The sequence below is a fragment of the Bufo bufo genome, chromosome 1 (genome assembly GCF_905171765.1).
Source record: "Bufo bufo chromosome 1, aBufBuf1.1, whole genome shotgun sequence".
Lineage (NCBI taxonomy): Eukaryota > Metazoa > Chordata > Amphibia > Anura > Bufonidae > Bufo > Bufo bufo.
Genome location: NC_053389.1, coordinates 151,122,072 through 151,143,719, shown reverse-complemented (window position 1 = coordinate 151,143,719; position 21,648 = coordinate 151,122,072).

Here is a 21,648-nt window from a genome sequence, read left to right as displayed (position 1 = left end):
ACATCACTGTGTGCACTGTCCCTGTACTGAGATATCACCGTGTACACCGTGTTTTTATTACAGTACATCACTGTGTGCAGTATCCCTGTACTTTTTAGTTATTTATTTTTCTATTTTAAAGGGACTACCATATATATATATAGAGAGAGAGAGCGAGAGCTGTAGTAGAAAAAATACACATACTGTATATATATATATATATATATATATATATATATACCCAATTACCATTATTTATTTTGGTAAAAATTGTAAATTTGGTTGACCTTCGTTGCATTTTTTACAATTCTACCCCACAAATATAACTCCAAATCAATAATTTCTCATATACTGTAACTCAGTCATCATAATGCAGCACATAATAGTAATTCCAACACTGTGCCCCCTTCACATGCCTTTCGCAGGCCATTGTCCAGTTGTCGGCCTCTCCTCCACTTGGGGGGGGGCTGCACCCGGAACTGGGGGGAATATGCTGGCCGCATTATAAGTACATATATATCCATATACAGTATGTGCCACCCTCATAGTAGTAATGCATCACACATAAATGTGCCCCCATCACAGTAGTTATGCATCTCACATATGTGCCCCCCCACCTCACCGAATTTATGCAGCTCACATATGTGCCCCCTTCACACGAGTTATGCAGGCCATAAATGTGCCCCCATCACAGTAGTTATGCATCTCACATATGTGCCCCCTTCACAGAAGTAATACAGCCCATACAGTCAGGTTCATAAATATTGGGACATCAACACAATTCTAAGATGTGCTTTAACTGCAGACTGCCAACTTTAATTTGAGGGTATTTGCATCCAAATCAGGTGAACGGTGTAGGAATTACAACAGTTTGCATATGTGCCTCCCACTTGTTAAGGAAGCAAAAGTAATGGGACAATTGGCTTCTCGGCTGTTCCATGGCCAGGTGTGTGTTATTCCCTCATTATCCCAATTACAATGAGCAGATAAAAGGTCCAGAGTTCATTTCAAGTGTGCTATTCGTATTTGGAATCTGTTGCTGTCAATTCTCAAGATGAGATCCAAAGAGCTGTCACTATCAGTGAAGCAAGCCATCATTAGACTGAAAAAAACAAAACAAACCCATCAGAGAGATAGCAAAAAACATTAGATGTGGCCAAAACAACTGTTTGGAACATTCTTAAAAAAAAGGAGCGCATCGGTGAGTTCAGCAACACCAAAAGACCTGGAAGACCACAGAAAACAACTGTGGTGGATGACCAAAGAATTCTTTCCCTGGTGAAGAAAGCACCCTTCACAACAGTTGGCCAGATCAAGAACACTCTCCAGGAGGTAGGTGTATGTGTGTCAAAGTCAACAATCAAGAGAAGACTTCACCAGAGTGAATACAGAGGGTTCACCACAAGATGTAAACCATTGGTGAGCCTCAAAAACAGGAAGGCCAGATTAGAGTTTGCCAAACGATATCTAAAAAAGCCTTCACAGTTCTGGAACAACATCCTATGGACAGATGAGATCAAGATCAATTTTTACCAGAGTGATGGGAAGAGAAGAGTATGGAGAAGGAAAGGAACTGCTCATGATCCTAAGCATACCACCTCATCAGTGAAGCATGGGGGTGGTAGTGTCGTGGCGTGGGCATGTATGGCTGCCAATGGAACTGGTTCTCTTGTATTTATTGATGATGTGACTGCTGACAAGAGTAGCAGGATGAACTCTGAAGTGTTTCGGGCAATATTATCTGCTCGTATTCAGCCAAATGCTTCACAGTGCAGATGGACAATGACCCAAAGCATACTGCAAAAGCAACCAAAGAGTTTTTTAAGGGAAAGAAGTGGAATGTTATGCAATGGCCAAGTCAATCACCTGACCTGAATCCGATTGAGCATGCATTTCACTTGCTGAAGACAAAACTGAAGGGAAAATGCCCCAAGAACAAGCAGGAACTGAAGACAGTTGCAGTAGAGGCCTGGCAGAGCATCACCAGGGATGAAACCCAGCATCTGGTGATGTCTATGTGTTCCAGACTTCAGGCTGTAACTGACTGCAGGATTTGCAACTAAGTATTAAAAAGTGAAAGTTTGATTTATGATTATTATTCTGTCCCATTACTTTTGGTCCCTTAACAAGTGGGAGGCACATATGCAAACTGTTGTAATTCCTGCACCGTTCACCTGATTTGGATGTAAATACCCTCAAATTAAAGCTGACAGTCTGCAGTTAAAGCACATCTTGTTCGTTTCATTTCAAATCCATTTTGGTGGTGTATAGAACCAAAAAAATTTGAATTGCGTCAATGTCCCAATATTTATGGCCCTGACTGTATATGTGCCCCCTTCACAGAAATAATGCAGCCCACATATATGCCCCCTTCACAGGAGTTATGCAGCCCATAAATGTGCCCCCATCACAGTAGTTATGCATCCCACATATGTGCCCCCTTCACAGAGGTAATACAGCCCATATACTGTATGTGCCCCCATCACAGAAATAAAGCAGCCCATATATGTGCCAACTTCACAGGAGTTATGCAGCCCATATATGTGCTACCTTCACAGCATTTATGCTGGCCATTCCCCATTCACATTACTTATGTTGCCAAAATTTGGTCACCTATTCAGGCATGGAAAAAAAAAATCCTCAAGATCGCAGCGCAACAGCCGATGCTGTACATAAAGTGAACATATTAGGGACACCTTGCCTGCTGCTGTTTGTATACGGAGGGCACAACTGATAAACTGCTAATGTTCCTAAACAGCCCAGCAGCATAATTTGGAAGAGCAGATTGTGCTGCTGCTGTGAAGCGACGGCTGAGCGAGGTGGTGAAGCGGGCAGGGGATGCCACCTTGCTTCAACATAAAAAACAGCTAACAATCAGAATAAAGATAAGGACTTATTTGATAGGTAATAATGACTTGCTTACCATTGTTTTTCGGAGTCCACGTTGAAATGAGGCGCAAGAATACAGCCACTTGCAAGGCTGTATGCGCTCTCAGGAGGAAGAGGGCGTGTTTAAGTGTGGAGAACACCGATTGGTTGAGGTGAGGCTGCGCGTTCCCGAGATGAGCAAAATGAATTCTGGGTACTGAGGGAAGGCGGTCTTAGCCTCCGGTTGAGGGCTTCGACGGCCATCTTTAGAAGAGATGGATGTGAAAAACCAGCACTCACTCAGATGCACGCTGCCCGGGAGAGGACGTCAATCCACAGCAATATAAGGAAGGAATCCCAGCAGTCATGTCTTGATGCGAATAAAGTATCTTTTTATTCCATAAACAGAAATAGTCCTATGACCAGGACGCGTTTCGGTGAATGTGCCTTCATCAACAAGTACATCCAAAAGAAGCTATATATACTATAGTCACCACCCACAGGAACAGCAGGTCTATCCCATAAAGGGAGTGACCACATAAAGACAGGTGCAATCAATATCAAGTGGCCTCTAGGGTGTAATGTGTCCAACGTGTGGATCCAAAAGGCTTCCCTCTGTAACAAAATTTTCTTAATGTCACCCCCCCCCTCCGTGGTCTAGTCACCTGTTCTAGAACCTGAAATTTCAGCTGGGCAATAGAATGTCTACATTTTTCAAAATGGCTTGGTATGGGTAATAACAGATTTTTGGTTCTAATAGTTGATTTGTGTTTATTAATTCTGTCCCTCACTGCCTGCATTGTCTCACCAACGTGCAGCAGACCACAAGGGCATTTGATAAGATAAATGACGTTTGAGGACTCACATGTAAAAAAACCTTTTACTTCAAATGGATGTCCAGTATGTGGATGATGAAATGTAGGGCCCTTTATGATATGCGAACATTGGAGACAATGCAGGCAGGGGAACGTACCTCTACGTGGTGTCGATAGTACACTTTCGCGCAACCGATGTTTGGTACCCCCTATGTCTGCTTTAACTAACATGTCCCTATAACTAGGATTCTTCCTGTTGCAGATTAGGGGTGGACTTTTAAATTCCAAGACCTCTGGATAGGCCTTACCCAACAAATGCCAATGTTTTCTGACAATATTATCAATCTGTATATTAAAAGGGTGAAATTTATGTATAAATGCTACTCTAGCATCATCCCTTTTCTGGGGTTTTACTCTCACAGATGGGGTCGAACGTGGCCCCGCCCTATGCAAATATATTCATGGCTGCATTCGAGGAAGCATACGCTTATACTAATGAGTTATATGGTGAGAACATCCTAATTTGGAAAAGATTTATTGATGATATTTTTTGCATATGGGCGGGGCCACGTGAGACCCTATTGGCATTTATGGATCATTTAAACGTAGCATGTGAGGGTCTGCAGTTTACCATGTCATGCGATAGAGACAAAGTTAGCTTTTTGGATACACTGGTCATAAAAAAACAGGATGGTCAACTATCCACTGACCTCTATAGGAAGGAAACGGATCGAAATAGTATTTTACACTATTCAAGTGCACACCCCCCATCTTTAAAAAGATCAATACCTAAATCTCAATACCAGCGGGTGAAGCGGATTGTCTCGGATCCGCTTATACAGAATCAGAGGCTGGGGGAAATGACTACCAGATTTAAAGAACGAGGATGCCCATTAGGTATATTATCCAATAGTGGTGCTGACCAATCGATTGTGAGAGTAAAACCCCAGAAAAGGGATGATGCTAGAGTAGCATTTATACATAAATTTCACCCTTTCAATATACAGATTGATAATATTGTCAGAAAACATTGGCATTTGTTGGGAAAGGCCTTTCCAGAGGTCTTGGAATTTAAAAGTACACCGCTAATCTGCAACAGGAAGAATCCTAGTTATAGGGACATGCTAGTTAAAGCAGACATAGGGGGTACCAAACATCGGTTGCGCGAAAGTGTACTATAGACACCACGTAGAGGTACGTTCCCCTGCCTGCATTGTCTCCAATGTTCGCATATCATAAAGGGCCCTACATTTCATCATCCACATACTGGACATCCATTTGAAGTAAAAGGTTTTTTTACATGTGAGTCCTCAAACGTCATTTATCTTATCAAATGCCCTTGTGGTCTGCTGTACGTTGGTGAGACAATGCAGGCAGTGAGGGACAGAATTAATAAACACAAATCAACTATTAGAACCAAAAATCTGTTATTACCCATACCAAGCCATTTTGAAAAATGTAGACATTCTATTGCCCAGCTGAAATTTCAGGTTCTAGAACAGGTGACTAGACCACGGAGGGGGGGTGACATTAAGAAAATTTTTGGATCCACACGTTGGACACATTACACCCTAGAGGCCTCAATAGGGACTATGAGGTCATGCATTTGTAAAGAAATAATTCTATTACATGTTTACAATCTATGTATCATTTATTTTTCAGACGTTGAATATCTGAACATGCATAAGAAAACTGTCTACAGTATGTAAGATAGAATATGTATCCAAGTGTTCGTTGCTTTTTGGTTTATTCACTTAATATTGATTGCACCTGTCTTTATGTGGTCACTCCCTTTATGGGATAGACCTGCTGTTTCTGTGGGTGGTGACTATAGTATATATAGCTTCTTTTGGATGTACTTGTTGATGAAGGCACATTCGCCGAAACGTGTCCTGGTCATAGGACTATTTCTGTTTATGGAATAAAAAGATACTTTATTCGCATCAAGACACGACTGCTGGGATTCCTTCCTTATATATATTTAGAATAGAGTCAGAATGAAATCTGGTGAAGAGAGGTTGCTATGGACGGAATCTAATTAAACATGGGGTATGTGAGCAAAATAATTAGTGATTATGGACTATCACCCCATCAGCAGCTACATATTTGAAAATTTAATTTGGAGTGAAAATATGACAGTTATCTTTTAAGGAGCAAAGATGGACAGAGGGACTTGGGTAAAAAATAGGGACTGTCCCTCCAAAACAGGGACACTTGGGAGGTCTGGTAAGTCCCTTGTATTAACTTTCTCTACATGATAAATGCCGTTTGCTAAAGTAACAATAATGGGCGTGTACAGGGGTGTCTGGACACAAGGCAGAGCGCAAAATAGGGTAGTATGTTCAATATTAGATTGGTAATGTAAGAAAAATTGGAGGCTCACCTTGTATGGTTGTGCTATGGATACGCACAACTCTACTGTAGGCCTTATTCAAGAATCGTTCACCTGGAGTTGATTATGCAGCCGTGGGATGGATCCTTGCCGAGGGATTGCCCAATCCCTCAAGGAATAAACGTAGAAGAATGAAGAACCCCACTTTGGGTGCAACTAATCCGATGCCAGTGGAGTGAATATGGAAGAAATCTTCTTTATTGCAAGTAGAATAAAAGGTGCATCTGTATGACAACACGTTTCAGGGGTGCTACAGCCCCCTTCAAGACCCAGGCCTGTTTAATATTGTTATATTATCAAAGAAAGACTTGTGATTGTGACTTTAAGCAGTTTTGCAGTTTAATAAAGTTGTCCTCATGTACCAAAATCTAAAACTCTCTTTGCATGAAACTTTAAATCTCTCAGCAACCAGATACCCTTCATTCAGTCAACACTTGTCTTCCATTGATCAGCAATTCTTTGCTTTTAACTCTGGGAGTTGTTATTGGAGTGTGGTAAGAAGGCACAGAGGTGGCTGAACAAATTCAGCGGCTTTATGACAATTTTCAGTCAAAGCAGTCTTAATTTTCTGAGGTTTATGCATTATAGGTAGGTAAGATGTTCAGCTCATAAAATCCTCTCTCATCGTTACCTGTCCTTCACTGAAAACACAGCGAAACGACGCCAAGTGGGACAAGAACAGAAATGAGTACTCCCAGATGTGAAATATTTATGACATTGTGACACCCGTGAATGAACGCTGGGTAATCTGTCTCACAGCAGCGGAAAATATCTCCAGTGAAACTTATTGAATTTCAACTGCTGTCAGATTTTGTCAGAAATGTTTTTACTTTAATGAATGAATGAATATAGTGAAGAACAAGTGTCTCCCCATCCAGGACACCTGCTTTCTTCCTATCCTAGAGATATTTCATGTGAAGAGATACAGATGGAAATAGCCTATTTGAGAAAGTGAGGAGACAACAGAAACGCATAGAACATCCTGAGATATTAACCAATATTTTCGATCTCACAAGTAAACTCTCCATTAGGACCTATATGACAGATTTCTTAAAGCGTACTTGAGTTTTCGATGAAAAGTTTGCATAAAGGCTGTGCTTCTTTCTACAATCACAACTATGAAGAAGCAGGTCTTTTTTGGGCTTCCCTAAAGTCTTTCTCGGCCATATTATTTCCTGTTTCAGCTGCACAGCTAGATGCATTTCACTCAGAAACAGGGGGCGTATCTCTTCTGTGAAATCTGCCAGCACTGTACTGCTGTGACATTCTTTCGTTTACTTCCTACTATGCTTGTTTTCAGCCCTGGAACTCACAGATAAGGATGGGGGAAAGCACACTTACAGAAACACAGGGGACTCCTATAATCTTCAAAAGCTGTATAGAAGGAGTTCTTTTATCAGGCTCAGGATCTCAGCTAGCTCTGACACGCCCCAATTTTCTGTGAAGAGTCTTCAGTTTCTCTGTTACTAGGGATAAATCTTGCTTGACAACAGACAGTGGACAGCAAATTAGGTGTAAGTGAGACCCTCTGTGGCCATGACTTTACAGCATTTTTCATCTGAATGAAGGCATATTTTATAAATGACGTGATTTAGAAAGTTGCTACTAACAGTATTCTCTATTAAATGAAAATAATTGTAACATCTGTCCATCTAGTTCAGTCTGTTATCCTGCAAGTTGATCCAGAAGAAGGCAAAAAAAAAAAACCTGTATGGTAGACGACAATTTTCTTCACTTCACTAGGGGAAAGAAATTCTGTCCCAACTCCAATCAGGCAATCAGAATACCTCCCTGGATCAACGACCCCTCTCTAGTAGCTATAGCCTGTAATATTATTACACTCCAGAAATACATCCAGGCCCCTCTTGAATTCCTTTATTGCACTCACCATCACCACCTCCTCAGTAGTGATGAGTGGCAGGGGCAATATTCGAATTTGCGATATATCACGAATATTTAGGTGAATATTCGCCAAATTTTCGTAATATTCGTGAATTTGATTGCGCTATTATGCGTGCACGCACGCACTATTAGCTACATAAGGGATGAAAATGGTTGGCAGCAACTTTCGAGATGGTGAGGAAGAACTCCTGATCACGTTAAGTAATTGTACATTACAGCACTGTTTTAGATTTAAATTCCATGCATGTCATAACAATAGCTTTATATGCAGATAGAGTTTTTCAAAGTATTCGAGATCGCGCAAATCGCCACTATTGATTCGAATATTTTAGAGCAATACATACAACTTCACCTTTAATCAGGTCTGACAACATAATACTGATTGTTGAACTTAGTATTGTTGGGACATCACAGCACTATCTCTGGACAGCAGAGAAATATCTCTCACATGCACATTGCACATTTATTTTCCTGCCACACACTATATATATATAATAACACACACTATATACCCCACACATACATAGTCTGTAGATTAAAGTTTTTGTCCTGTTGGTCAGGAGAAGCTTTCTTTGTCTGACCGCCATAATTTGCTGGTTCATTTAGCGTTACCCATGGTTCACCATGGGGAGGCGAACCAGCTGTACACCCCATACCGTACCGTCACTTCCCTAGACAGGTACATCTGCTCAGCTGGCCAATATACGATTGCTCAGACCCCACACACATACAAAAGCAATACAATGCGATCTTATAACGGTGTGCCGCCCGTGGCATACAGCGGGTCTGCAATACACGGCCACCGGCCATGTGCACCCTGCATCATGGATCACGTACCTAATAATTTCAATAGGTCCGCGATCCAGGAGATGCGGTGCGGAACCCCCATGGAAGCACCTCAGAGTGCTTCCGTGGTGTTTCTAGCTGTGCCTCCGAACCACAAAAAAGTAGTTCATGCACTATTTTTTGGCGGAACGGACAGATCACAGACCCCTTCAAGTGAATGAGTCTGGGATCCGTCTGCAGCAGATGCTGCCCGTGCATTGGGGACCACTATTGTGGTCCCCAATGCACAGAAGGGCCGGCATACGTTCGTGTGCATGAGCCCTAAATCTAATATTTGACCTTTAAATACTTAATTTTTTTTTGCTGTATTGTTGATAACATTATTTTCAATCCGTATATGTAAAATAAATTGGGATTATATGCTTGCATCTTTATCCTGCAGCGCATGTTGGAGCGGGGGTATGACAGGACCCGGGCCCATGATAAAAAAAAAAGGGGATTGTGAGGGGGATCCGCTTTGAACTCCAAACAAGCCACAAGAAGATGGTCATTGTAAAAAATGGTCTGATATTAAGAGGAGGAACGGGGAGCGGATCAGAGAGATCCGTGATAGAAAATGCCCAGGTACAATGCTTGCATTACTTTTGTATCTTTCACCAACACTCTATAATGTATATATATGGTTATGCAAATAATTATTTTATCCTTTTACAAATGATTACGTAGCAATTACTAAATCAGCCAGTTACGGTTACATCATACATCTCTACCTCGCTGTGAGTATATATATATATATTTATGCACACAGCAACCTAGAGATGTATGATGTAACCAGCTGATTTTGTATGTTTCACACACACACATAAATATCTATATACGTGTGTGTGTATATACATAAACTGCAGTCATTAATCTGTATTCTAGTAAAAGGCCGCGTTCATCATTACATTACATACATCCCCCACTTAATTTGGATTTGTTATGAGTTCTGAGTTGTTTGTCAAAATTCTGAACATTGTGTGATTACAGGTGTTCCCCTTCTGTCTGTCCGCCACAGATCTTCTACAGAGAATATGAGGGTGGTGAAGGTCTCTGAGGAAGAGGAGGACGGAGAGCAGGGCGGACCCTCTGGGCAGCAGGATGCCCCTCCCCCACCTGGTGTGGGTGAAGTTGTGGAGGTCGAGGCAGAAGCCTCCCAGGCGTCGGTTTCCCCACCCCCATGTCCAATTGATGAAGAGGAGGAGGTAGTCACCACCCCCGCCAAGAGGGTAAATATGTGTACACAGCAAAATAAATCTGTACCCATATAACATATACAGAAACATTAACCCTTTCTACCCCATGTCAGTTTTCAACTTCCGGTCAAGTCCATTTTTAGCAAATCTGACGTGTCACTTTATGTGTTAATAATTTTAAAACGCTTTTACTTATCCAGGCCATTGTGAGATTTTCTCGTCACATATTGTACTTCATGATGACAGTCTTACAATATAGTCCAAAAATGTATTTTAATTTATCAAAAAATCCTGAATTTATATATATATAAAAAAAATTAGCAAATGTATTAATTTTCATTTCTCTACTTTTATAATAAATAGCAATACCTTCAAAAATAGTTATTACTTAACATTTCCCATATGTCTACAAAGCTTAGAAGTTTAGAAGCAAATATTAAAATTGATAAGAAAAATTACCAAACCCAATTTTTAACGACCAATTCATTTAATATGTAACTTTCTTGGGCTTACATAGTTTAAACCACACATAAATCACCATTTTTGAAACTACACCCCACAAGCTATTAAAAAATGATTTTGCAAACTTTGTAAACCCTTTAGGTGCCTAAAGAGAATTTACTGAAAAAGTAACTGACAATCAAATATTATTATTTTTTTTAGCAGAATTTAAATTTGTATCTATTTTTTATACAACTCATCAAGGGTTTACAGCAAAACTAAACTCTTATAATCTATTACCCTGAATCAGGAGTTTATAAAAACACCCCATGTCCAATCAAACACTGATGTATGGGCACACAGCAGTCTTCAGAGTGGAAGGTGCACCATATGGCGTTAGGAGAGAGGGTTTAGCTCAAATGGTAATTGGCTATGTCATAAGTGAAGACACCCAGAGTAAATCCAAGGGTGGAAAACAACAAAAAGTTACCCCATTCTGGAAACTACACTCCTCAATGAATATTTCAAGCTGTTTAGTGAGCACTTTGACCCATCAGGCATTTCACAGAATTTGGAAACGCTTGCCTAAGAAAAAAGATTTAAATAATTTTTCATGTCATTGATATTCCCCCACATTTTTTACTTTTACAAGGGGTAATAGGACTAAATACATCACATATTTAGTTCCCCATTTCCCCCCAAATACACCAACACCCCATATGTGCCACTCTATGTGCAACTATACAAACTACAGTAATAGAAAACAACAACCCTGGACACAAACTCTTTATTCGACATAAAAACCATTAACTAACCAAATAACTAACATTATACACTACTGAACTATCATTAACTAACCAACTGTATAATTACTATCATAAATATCGTTAAATAACTGATTGAGATGTAAATCGGCAGTGCTTAACCAAATACTGCCTACTATGCACTAATTGCCTCTTAATCTGAATTTCTTTTTTTTATTTTATTACAGTAATCATTCAAATGAAAAAAATAAAATAAAAAAGCAGCAGACTCAGCAAAGAGCCGTGATAGACATCCGGGTGCAGCTGCGGAGTCTGAACAAAAGGGTGCAGCAGCTGGAGGAGATGCAGCATACCGATCTGCAGAAATTATGGGACCTCCAGGAGCTACTGACCAAATTGCCATAGAGCAAATTTTTATTTATTTAAAAGTTATTAATAAATAGCTGTTTTCCATTTTTTCATATTTTAATAATGTTATGTTATGGTGTAATTTTAAACAATAACTTTGCTGTAAGGACCCTTTAGTCCAGGGGCAAATTCCTTATGATCAGGACAGAGAGCAGAAGTAGTTAATGGTAATGGTGAATTATAAAGCCTACATTAGAAGGATAAGGACAACCGCAGCAGGTAATGGTATCAGTGTAGTATAAGGCCTAGACATAACTTAGAAGGATAAGGACAAAAGAAGCAGGTAATGGTGTATTATAAGACCTACACATAACTCAGAAGGATTAGGACAACAGCAGCAGGTGCATGGAAATGGTCTAGTATAAGGCCTACACATAACTTAGAAGGATAAGGCCAACAGCAGCACTTAATGTTAATGGTGTAGTATAAGGCCTACACATAGCTCGGCCTATGTCAGCAGGAACAGACAGCAGCATGTTCTTAGTTTGCAGCAGGAAAGTGTTCCCAGGAATGGGCCCCTGCCATATCGGTGAAACAACTAAAATAAACTTATGCAACCACAACAGCAGTATGTTTGTTCTTTGCTTACATCAGGAATGTCCTCCCATGCATAAAAAAATCTAATATATTTTCCATAGTAAATTTTTATTTAATGTTTTTTTAAGATTGTAAAGGCCCCAATAAATTTGTCCAATATATTTGTGTATATATATACAGTTGCAAGAAAAAGTATGTGAACCCTATGAAGTGATATGGATTTATGCACAAATTGGTCATAAAATGTGATCTGATCTTCATCTAAGTCACAACAATAGACAATCACAGTCTTCCTAAACTAATAACACACAAATAATTAAATGTTACCATGTTTTTATTGAACACACCATGTAAACATTCACAATGCAGGTGGAAAAAGTATGTGAACCCTTGGATTTAACTGATTGAACCTCCTTTGGCAGCAAAACCTTCAACCAAACACTTCCTGTAGTTGCAGATGTGCACAACGGTCAGGAGTAATTCTTGACCATTCCCCTTTACAGTTTCAGTTCAGCAATATTCTTGGGATATCTGGTGTGAATCGCTTTCTTGAGGTCATGCCACAGCATCTCAATAAGGTTGAGGTCAGGACTCTGACTGGGCCACTCCAGAAGGCGTATTTTCATCTATTTAAGCCATTCCGTTGTTGATTTACTTCTATGCTTTGGGTCGTTGTCCTGTTGCAACATCCATCTTCTGTTGAGCTTCAGCTGGTGGACAGATGGCCTTATGTTACTTGGGAATAAATTTTTCCTTCGATGATAGCAATCCGTCCAGGCCCTGACGCAGCAAAGCAGCCCCAGACCATGATGCCCTCACCACCAGACTTCACAGTTGGGATGAGGTTTTGATGTTGGTGTGCTGTGCCTCTTTTTCTCCACACATAGTGTTGTGTTTTTCTTCTAAATTCAACTTTGGTTTCATCTGTCCACAGAATATTTTGCCAGTACTGCTGTGGAACATCCAGGTGCTCTTGTGCAAACTGTAAATGTGCAGCAATGGTTTTTTTTGGACAGCAGTGGCTTCCTCTGTGGTATCTTCCTATGAAATCCATTCTTGTTTAGTGTTTTACGTATTGTAGATTCGCTAACAGGGATGTTAGCATATGCCAGAGACTTTTGTAAGTCTTTAGCTGACACTCTAGGATTCTTCTTCACCTCATTGAGCAGTCTGCGCTGTGCTCTTGCAGTCATCTTTACAGGACGGCCACTCCTAGGGAGAGTAGCAGCAGTGCTGAACTTTCTCCATTTATAGACAATTTGTCTTACCATGGACTGATGAACAGCAAGGCTTTTGGAGATACGTTTATAACCCTTTCCAGCTTTATGCAAGTCAACAATTCTTAATCGTAAGTCTTCTGAGAGTTCTTTTGTGCGAGGCATCATTTACATCAGGCAATGCTTCTTGTGAAAAGCAAACCCAGAACTGGTGTATGTTTTTTATAGGGCAGGGCAGCTGTAACCCACACCTCCAATCTCATCTCATTGATTGGACTCCAGTTGGCTGACACCTCACTCCAATTACCTCTTGGAGATGTCATTAGTCTAGAGCTTCACATACTTTTTCCACCTGCACTGTTAATGTTTACATGGTGTGTTCAATAAAAACATGGTAACATTTAATTCTTTGTGTGTTATTAGTTTAAGCAGGCTGTGATTGTCTATTGTTGTGACTTAGATGAAGATCAGATCACATTTTATGACCAATTTGTGCAGAAATCTATCATTCCAAAGGGTTCACATACTTTTTCTTGCAACTGTATATATATTGTAAGAAGGAACAAGGAGCCATCATTGACGGAAGATACGCGTCACCGATACGTGTCTAGCCTCGGTGAGGTAAGAACTAGATTTTTTTTCCTGAAGTGTCAGTTCTGTAGTGCAGTCTGACACTTCAGCTGTCAGAATGGCTGTAAAGCCAATCCGGGCCGGTTCTTATTGGGAGCAGCCAAAGAGCAGGGTGGGTGGCCCCATGGTTCCAGGCTGGGTTTTGGCTGGGATATAAAAACCCAGCCAGCATGTTCAGCAGTGTGGATTATCCTCCATCTGCTAGTGGAGTCCTGGCAGTCTGGGTGTTGGAGCTTGAGCGTATCTACAGCAGTAATGTGGTAACATGAATACAAAATGCAATATTTTCCATTGTCAATTTTTTTGTCAAAGGTATTTTTTGTTTTGAAAACACACTATAAATTAGTACAAAATTAGCTATACATGCCACCTGCACTGGTCTGCTCTCAGTTTCCATATCGGCACATCGAGTCTGGAGCAGAACTGCCTCACCGTGTGCTGATTCTTCCAAGCCAGAGGGCAGTAGCGAGGTTTAGCAGGAGCTCTCTTATCCTTCTTATCCTTCTTTTGTCTGTGAGGAGGCATGGGTATCGCCGCTCTCCCCACCCATACACGATCGGCGCCGCACACACGCTGGGCTCCAGTCATCGGCAGGACCCATCCGTCCTCTGCTCGTCTGAGCACAGAAGCCAGTGATGAGCCAGCTTACCGAGGCCCGGGTCTGATAGTGTCCCCGGCTCTGCAGTTGGTATCATTTCCCCTTCCCGTTTTTGATGACTCCAGTGCGCAGCCTGGATCATCGATCGCAGGTCAGACAGCCTTTAGCTGCGATGCTTGACTACACACGGGGGGTAGTATCACAGAACAGACATCACTAGGAAGAGGCTGACAGGCACCGGGGAGCACCGACACTGTCATCCAGCAGAGTGGAGTTAGTAGTCTGTTCTGAAGCCACTATGTGTTCACCAAGACATAGAACTGCAGGTAAACTTAATCCACAAAGCGAATGCAGCTCTGCTACATCTCTGTCGACTTGACATAGAAAATGAGATCCGGTAGGTTCATCAAAAACGTACAGCAATCTAGTCCAATACTATTTTTAGGTCTGGTGGGGGAGAAGAATGCAGGGCTTCCAGCGAGAGATGGGGTAGTTAGATATATACATGTGGCTCATTCTATTCGAATTTACCTATCTACCCCATCTCTCACTTGAAGCCCTGCATTCTTCTCCCCCTCCAGACCTAAAAATTGTATTGTAACGGATTGCTGTATGTTTTTCATGAACCTAGTCAAGCATCGCAGCTAAAGGCTTATTCAGCAGCCTGACCTGCGATCGATGATCCAGGCTGCGCACTGGAGGCAGCCGCCGAGCACCCGGCCAGCAATCGGGGACCATTACTGAGTCATCACCGACAGGAAGGGGAAATGATCCCAGCGGCAGAGACTGGGAAACTACCAGACCCGGGCCGAGGCAAGCTGGCTCATCACTGGCTTCTGTGCTCAGACGGGCAGAGGACGGAGCCCAGCGTGTGTGCGGTGCCGATCATGTATGGGTGGGCAGAGTGGCGGTACCCATGCCTCCTCATAGACAAAAGGGGGATGAGAGAGCCGCTGCTAAACCCTGCCACTCCTACTGCCCTCTGGCTTGGAGTAATCAGCACATGGTGAGGCAGGCTTGCGTTACTGCAGTGTTCTGCTACAGACTCAAAGTGCCCGATAAGGAAATTGAGAGAAGACTGGTGCATAGCGCTGTGTGCCAATATAGCGCCCATTAATGTATAAATACATGATTTAAAGAATTAAAAATATAGAAATATATCAATAAATTAATTAATGAATATATTAAAACATTCAACCATAAATAAATTAAGTAATTTTAAAAATACATTATATAAAAAAATCTACGATATACAAATATATCTAAAAATAAATAAATACATTTTAAAATCAAACTATCAATAAATCAATCAATCTACAAATACATGATTAAACAAATTCATCAATACAGAAATATGACAATAAAAAAATATATTAAACATTTTTGCGATCGATAGATACATTAATCTCCAAAGACATTACAATAATTCATTTAAAAAAAAATATAAAAATAAATAAATATATGAAATAAAAGGATCAATAAATAAAATAATATAGAAATACATGATTAAAAAAAGATAATTAATATATACCGTATTTTTCGCCCCATAAGACGCACTTTTTCTTCCCCCAAAATGGGGGAGAAATGCCCCTGCGTCTTATGGGGCGAATGCTTGCCGTTTTACATCGCAAGCTGCGATGTAGGAGCGAGCGGGGACTCGGGGAGGGACTGGGAGGAGGATCTGGGGGCTGGCAATAGCGGCGGGGCGGTGCAGTCAGTGTAGTATAGCCCCGCCCCGCCGCTCCGGTATACTAATATAAGATGTCATATTCATTTATTGGTTATTAAACATGCCCCCTCAGTCCTATTACTACCTTACATCCTAATCGCATCTGTAGAATTCAGGCAGGCCAGGCAGGCGGCAGCGTAACTCTTTTCATGTGCCTGAATGAAGCCGGCCGCGCAGGCAAGTGACGTCTGTGAGAGACGCGCCGGCCGCCCGGCTTGGGCTGCCTGAATTCTACAGAAGCGATTAGGATGTAAGGTAGTAATAGGACTGAGGGGGCATGTTTAATAACCAATAAATGAATATAACATCTTATATTTGTATACTGGCGGCAGCGGGGGGGGGGGGGGGGGGGGAAGGAGGCGGGGGCGATCTGTGGATGGCACAGTTATGGGCTGGGGGGGTCTGTGAATGTCACTGTTATGGGCTGGGGGCGATCTGTGGATGGCACAGTTATGGGCTGGGGGGGTCTGTGGATGTCACTGTTATTGGCTGGGGGGGTCTGTGGATGGCACATATATAACAGTGCCACCCACAGATCCCCCCAGCCCATAACAGTGCCATCCGCAGATCCCCCCCTGTAACAGTGCCAGCCACAGATCCCCCCCTGTAACAGTGCCAGCCACAGATCCCCCTGTAACAGTGTCCGTCATCCACAGATCCCCCCATAACAGTGCCCGTCATCCACAGATCCCCCCATAACAGTGTCCGTCATCCACAGATCCCCCTCATAACAGTGACCGTCATCCACAGATCCCCCCCATAACAGTGTCCGTCATCCACAGATCCCCCATAACAGTGTCCGTCATCCACAGATCCCCCCCATAACAGTGTCCGTCATCCACAGATCCCCCCCATAACAGTGTCCCTCATCCACAGATCCCCCCCATAACAGTGTCCGTCATCCACAGATCCCCCCCATAACAGTGTCCGTCATCCACAGATCCCCCCCATAACAGTGTCCGTCATCCACAGATCCCCCCATAACAGTGTCCGTCATCCACAGATCCCCCCCATAACAGTGTCCGTCATCCACAGATCCCCCCCATAACAGTGTCCGTCATCCACAGATACCCCCCATAACAGTGTCCGTCATCCACAGATTCCCCCCATAACAGTGTCCGTCATCCACAGATCCCCCCCATAACAGTGTCCGTCATCCACAGATCCCCCCATAACAGTGTCAGTCATCCACAGATCCCCAGTAATAGTGCCATCCACAGACCACCATTAGTTCCAAACCCACCAAACACACAGCACACCTTTTGGTTAAAAAATTTTTTTTTCTTATTTTCCTCCCCAAAAACCTAGGTGCGTCTTATGGGCCGGTGCGTCTTATAGGGCGAAAAATACGGTAAATATATCAATAAAGTAGTAAATAAATAAATAAATTTAAAAAATGTGTTCATAAATAAATAAATGAATAAATAAATAAATATATACATGATTAAATACATAAAAAGATTAAAAAACAACGCAGTTTTGGAGGGATGGACAAGGGACCCTTCAGCTCCCTGAACTAACTGCGGGGGCCAAGAAGTCGCCGCCGCTCCAGGACTTATTTGTTTAAATGAATGTTAGTATGTCCGTGGAGTCTGTGGACAGACGGGTCCGCTTGTCGGTGACCACCCCACCTGCCGCGCTGAATGTCCGCTCAGATAGTATGCTGGAGGGGGGGCAATACAGTAATTCCAGTGAATATTGAGCGAGCTCACGGCAGGTGTCCAGCCTGGCAACCCAGTACTCCATGGGGTCGTTGGTGCTCATGCTGTCGGAAGCACCGATGGACCCCATGTAGTCAGCCACCATTCGGGCCAGCCGCTGGTGGTGACTACTGCTGCTGCTGCTGCTGCTGCTGGGTTGCGAAGACTGATAGAACAACCTCATCTCACCCATAAGGTCACCTGCTCGGCTGATGCTGCTGGGGCCAGACACCTGCTGGGTGAGATGGGCGGGGAGAACTGGAGTTTGAGGCAGAGGGTTTGCCTGCTCCAGCCGGAGTGTCAGACAGGCCTGCATGTTTTGCATACGGGCATCCCTCTGGCTGGCTGGGATGAACTGCTCCAGTTTCCCCTTGCAGCGAGGGTCTAAAAGGGTGGCCAACCAATAAACGTCCCTCTCCTTAATTTTCTTGATCCAGGGGTGGGGAAGAGGACAGAAGTAAAATATACAATAAACCGAAAAACTGTAAAACAAAAAAAAAGAATTCACACAAAATACGCAGACACTTATCACATAAAAATAAAGCCTCAAGCACTAGGACTAAGGGCTCTTTCACACCTGCGTTCTTGTCTTCCGGCATAGAGTTCCGTCGTCGGGGCTCTATGCCGGAAGAATCCTGATCAGGATTATCCCCATGCATTCTGAATGGAGTGAAATCCATTCAGGATGCATCAGGATGTCTTCAGTTCCGGAACGGAACGTTTTTTGGCCAGAGAAAATACCGCAGCACTTGCCGCAATGCCGGATCCAGGAATTAATGCCCATTGAAAGGCATTGATCCGGATCCGGCCTTAAGCTAAACGTCGTTTCGGCGCATTGCCGGACCCGACATTTAGCTTTTTCAGAGTGGTTACCATGGCTGCAAGGACGCTAAAGTCCTGGCAGCCATGGTAAAGTGTAGTGGGGAGCGGGGGAGCAGCATACTTACCGTCCGTGCGGCTCCTGGGGCGCTCCAGAGTGACGTCAGGGCGCCCCAAGCGCATGGATCACGTGATCGCATTGGACACGTCATCCATGCGCATGGGGCGCTCTGACGTCACTCTGGAGCGCCCCGGGAGCCGCACGGACTGTAAGTATACCGCTCCCCCGCTCCTACTAGTCCTGGGTGCCATAGTAACACTGAAAGCATTTTGAAGACGGTTTCGTCTTCAAATGCTTTCAGTACACTTGCGTTTTTCCGGATCCGGAGTGTAATTCCGGCAAGTGGAGTACATGCCGGATCCGGACAACGCAAGTGTGAAAGAGGCCTAAAATACTTTTTTTTTTTCCACTGACAAAAGACGCAAACACAAATCACTACACAAACTAAAGCCTAAAACACTAGGACTAAAAGACTTATTTTTTTTCACACACAAAAGACGCAGACAGTAATCACAAGAAAAAGAAAGCCTAAAACACTAGAACTAAAATACTTTTTTTGGGTCTTTTTTATTTATTTTTTCACTGACAAAAGACGCAAACACAAATCGCTACACAAACTAAAGCCTAAACATTAGAACTAAAAGACTGGTTTTTTTTTCACACACAAAAGACACAGACACTAATCACAAAAAAATAAAGTATTTTTTTTTCACTGACAAAAGACATAAACACAAATCAAAACACAGACTAAAACCTTAAACACTAGGACTAAAAGCCTTTTTTTTTCACAGCTGGATGAAACAGACAGCTAAACCCTACATTATCCAATATCCCTATCTAAACTACACCCTGCCCTGTAAACTATCAGCTAAAATATTCCCTAACTAACCTACACTATCTAGCACTAACTATATGGATTATATATTTCAGCTAACTAACTCTATAACCTACACTACACCCTGCACTGGACGCTATCAGCTAAACTACAGTATTCCCTAGTAATCTACACTATCTAGCACTTATTATCTGGATTATATATTTCAGCTAACTAACTCTAAAACCTACACTACACCCTGCACTGCACCCTATCTGCTCCAATATGTCCTAACTAACCTACACTATCTAACACTATCTGGATTATATATTTCAGCTAGCTATCTCTATAACCTACACTACACCCTTCACTGGACCCTATCAGCTATTCAGCTACACAATTCCCTATTACTATCTAACACTAACTATCAGCATTATTTATATGCGATTTAAAATGTAGTTTGAAAAAGCACAGCACAGTATTCAAGCTCCTCTCTCTCTCTCACATGAAACTCCACAAAATGGCTGCTGGGGAGTGTCTTAATTTATATAGTGAAGGGGTAGGCAACTTTTCTATTGGTTGCTAGGGATGCTGCTAATCTGTGACAAAGCCTTCTCATTGGCCCACAAGCTAGAAGAAGGGAGGGATGATCACCTGATATGTACTGTGTTAAAAAAAATATATTCTGAATATATAGCACTATATTCTAAATATTCTCAAATCATCGAAGTGCCGATATTCGCGATAAAAATTCATATTACGAATATTCGCACTCAAGACTACTCCTCAGGCGGAGAGTACCATAGTCTCACTGCTCTTACCTTAAAGAATCCTCTTCTATGTTTGTGTACAAACCTTCTTTTCTCCAGACTCGGAGGATGTCCCCTCGTCACAGTCCTGGGGATAAATAGATGATGGGAGAGATCTCTGTACTGAACCATGATATATTTATACATAGTTATTTGATCTCCCCTTAGTCGTATTTTTTCTAAAGTGAATAACCCTATTCCTTTTCCATGTCAGTTTTACCCAGTCTTTTAGCATTTAGTATGTACTGGTGATTTGCATTATTCGTTCCCATGTGCATAACCTTACATTTGTCAGTGTTAAACCTCATCTGCCACTTCTCTGCCCAAGCCTCAAATCTATCCAGATCCATCTGCAGCTGCACACAGTCCTCTTCCGTGTTAATCATTTTACACAGTTTAGTGTCATCTGCAAAAAAAAAATTTTTACTGTGCAAGCCTTCTACAAGATCATTAAAAGGGTTTCTTCCGGGAAAGATTATCAAAATACTTAAATATTTCTTTATTATAAATATATTTCCAAATATCTTTCATTAGTTATAATGCCTTGTTTTGTCTGGAGAGCAATCACCAGGAGAAATAAAATGGCCTATTCACACAGGAGGACAAGTTACTTCAGAGCACTGAGCTAAAGAGCTGCCTCATCCTCCTCTCTGTTCTACTTGTCAGAGATTATGATCCTGAACACAGCTGATAAGCGGAAGCTCTGTAGAAATGGATTTCATGAGGAGACATGAATTAAAGAGAGGAGATGGGGGATATGGATAATGAGCAGCAGCACTTGTATGCAGTCTCCATTACCACAGTCTGTCATGTCCGTCCTCTCCGTACTTCATGTCTCCTCATGAACTTCATTCCTACAGAGATTCATATTAAACTGTATTCAGGATCATAATCCCTGACAAGCAGATCAGAGAAGTGGATGAGGCAGCTCTTTAGCTTAGTGCTGTGAAATAACTTGTCCTGCTATGTAATTGGGACAGGTTCTGTGTGTACTAATAGGAAGGTGGCCATTTTATTTCTCCTATTAATTACTCCCTAGACAAAACAAGCCATTATTAGTAATAAAAGGTATTTGGGAATATATTTATAGTAGAGTAATATGTAAGTATTTTTATTTTCTTAATTCCTGAAGAACCCTTTTAAT